The sequence below is a fragment of the Ctenocephalides felis genome, unplaced genomic scaffold, assembly GCF_003426905.1.
Source record: "Ctenocephalides felis isolate EL2017-DRISC unplaced genomic scaffold, ASM342690v1 CF-g0.4_SCAFFOLD_02238, whole genome shotgun sequence".
Lineage (NCBI taxonomy): Eukaryota > Metazoa > Arthropoda > Insecta > Siphonaptera > Pulicidae > Ctenocephalides > Ctenocephalides felis.
Genome location: NW_020538392.1, coordinates 41,662 through 45,000, shown reverse-complemented (window position 1 = coordinate 45,000; position 3,339 = coordinate 41,662).

Sequence of the window (3,339 nt, the reverse complement as noted above, 5' to 3'; positions counted from 1 at the left end):
GTCTTTGCGTCAACGACACATGCCCGCGGATATGCTGTACAGTATGGTTGAACACTTATAAATAAGGTCCAGAACCCGGCCGTAAACCGACATCCGAACATATACGGCGTATATTATTCTAGACACGGTCTACGACAGTTTGACCTGCAGCGACGGGTCGCCTCGGGTTACCGTGCGAACCATCACCGCGATGGTCTGGACAGGCTATATGGCGGGTCGCAAGAAAATAAATTCTCTAGGACGCGCAACCACTTTAGCAATTTTAGAGCACGTTGTGGTCCAAAAACAAACGTCCTCGCTTTAAAATTGAAATATGAATATTTCACTGTGTGTGAGATTGAAAAATCTGCTTTCGCTGATTTTTCATTTTCTTAAAACAACGCAATGAAGCGAATGTTCAAATTCGCACAATTTGAATAAAATGTGCAGAGTATATAGAATACTAACGCAAGCGTTTACTACAATCGACTTTAAAACACTAGACTTTCATCTAGCGCCCAAAGAATTGATTGAGCTATGCGTTTAAAGTATAATATTCAAAAAGAACGCCGTTTTCACACGAACTAACTCATTCGTCTTCGCTCAGGCATCTGGCGATACCGAGCAGATATACATGGCAGTGCTCTCACACAATGCATAAGAGCGCTAAGCGGTTGTAAACTGCGTCACGCTGCTTTTGCACACTGCGCAATATTTTGCGACTAGCTCCGGTCAAACGTTAATGAAACGAATGATCATTGCCAGAAGCTTTTGCCCACAGTATATTATACTATAGGAGCGCACTTGATTACAGCAATAATTTGTCGAGTAATCACAATTTCATATTTGTGGTCAGCAGACCCAAATAATTTTAACTCGCACCGATCGAACGTTCATAAAATGAATGATCCTCGGCTGCGAGAAGCTTTGTAGTTCTGCTACATTCACATCTATTTGACTTTAGTCATTTGTAAAATCCTATATTATTAAAATATATAGATTTTATATTTGCGGTCCGCAGACCCAAATAATTTCAACTCGCTCCGATCAAACGTTCATAAAACGAAAGACCATCGCTGCGAGAAGCTTTGCTAGTTCTGCTATTTCACATATATTTGACCGTAGTCAATTTGTAAAATTCTATATTATTAAAATATATAGATTTCATATTTGCGGTCCGCAGACCCAAATAATTTCAACTCTCTCTGATCGAACGTTTAAAAACGAATGATCCTACCACCAGTTATCTATAGCCGCAAACCAGCATCCGAATATATACGGGGTATATAATTCTAGATGTGGCTCACAACATTATTAAAAGTTACGCTAATATATCATTGACAGACTAAAGTATCGAATATGATGTAAAAACTACACCGGGAATGATATCGTACCCGCCCGAACAACATAGCGTACTTTAGCCTGAGCTTGCTCGCATCGCACTCGACACGACCTATCCCCTATATAAGGCGCGCGGCCACAGCGTAGGTATTTGACTGACTGAGTCCCAAGCGATGTGCATTTGACCTGCGGCGAGGGCCTGCTCGCGCTTACGGTGTGAATCGTCAAGACAAAAGTCTGGGAAAATTTCGAACTGTGAACCCTTATGATAGAAAAATTTTTGTCGAAAATTTTGTTAGATGTTCAAACAGTTTTATACTCGTGAGGAGTATTGCTCCAACCTAGCCGCACTTTGCATTTTGACAAGTTAACACTACACAGATTGCTTATACTGTCTAAACCGTAAAAGATACAAAAAACTTTGTTCGTACGAAAGATGCAGAATAAAATTACGATAAAATGGTATATAAATGTTAGGTGTGTTCATATAATTTTCTCTAGATTTTCCGATTTTTCCAAATTTTCACGACGGCAACTCGCCTGTAGGCTACACCGTGCAAAATTCGAAGTTGTGATGTATGGAAAAAGAACTAAGAATTTTGAGACCTTTCTAATGATGTATAATAGTTTATATGTTTTCTTTAGAGAAATATCGAATCGTGAGGAGTATTGCTCCAACCTAGCCGCACTTTGCATTTTGACAAGTTAACAACTACACAGATTGCCTTATACTGTCTAAACCGTAAAAGATACAAAAAACTTGTTCGTACGAAAGATGCAGAATAAAATTATGAATAAAATGGTATATAAATGGTTAGGTGTGTTCATATAATTTTCTCTAGATTTTCCGATTTTTCCAAATTTTCACGACGGCAACTCGCCTGTAGGCTACACCGTGCAAAATTCGAAGTTGTGATATATGGAAAAGAACTAAGAATTTTGAGACCTTTCTAATGATGTATAAAGTTTATATGTTTTCTTTAGAGAAATATCGAATCGTGAGGAGTATTGCTCCAACCTAGCCGCACTTTGCATTTTGACAAGTTAACAACTACACAGATTGCCTTATACTGTCTAAACGTAAAAGATACAAAAAAACTTTGTTCGTACGAAAGATGCAGAATAAAATTATGAATAAAATGGTATATAAATGGTTAGGTGTGTTCATATAATTTTCTCCTAGATTTTCCGATTTTTCCGAAATTTTCACGACGGCAACTCGCCTGTAGGCCACACCGTTGGGAATTCGAAGTTGTGATATATGGGAAAAGAACTAAGAATTTTGAGACCTTTCTAATGATGTATAATAGTTTATATGTTTTCTTTAGAGAAATATCGAATCGTGAGAGTATTGCTCCAACCTAGCCGCACTTTGCATTTTGACATGTTAACATCTACACATATTGCTCTATACATAAAAACCGTAAAAGATACGAAAAAACTTTGTTCGTACGAAAGATGCAGAATAAAATTACGAATAAAATGGTATATAAATGGTTAGGTGTGTTCATATAATTTTCTCTAGATTTTCCGATTTTCATAACGGCAACTCGCCTGTAGGCCACACCGTGCAAAATTCGAAGTTGTGATGTATGGAAAAAGAACTAAGAATTTTGAGACCTTTCTAATGATGTATAATAGTTTATATGTTTTCTTTAGAGAAATATCGAATCGTGAGGAGTGTTGCTCCAACCTAGCCGCACTTTGCATTTTGACAAGTTAACAACTACACAGATTGCCTTATACTGTCTAAACCGTAAAAGATACAAAAAAACTTTGTTCGTACGAAAGATGCAGAATAAAATTACGAATAAAATGATGTATAACTCGATATATGTCATAATATATTTTTCATGAGATTTTTCAATTTTTACTTTAAATTAAAAAATGTTTGAAATTTTTCGCTGACTTTAAATTCATTTGCGGGTTATGCTTTTTTTTACAATATTGTTTCAAATGATGTAAAAAGTTAAATTAGCGAGGTGCCTCAATATGCAAAAAATTGGCCCACTCTATTGA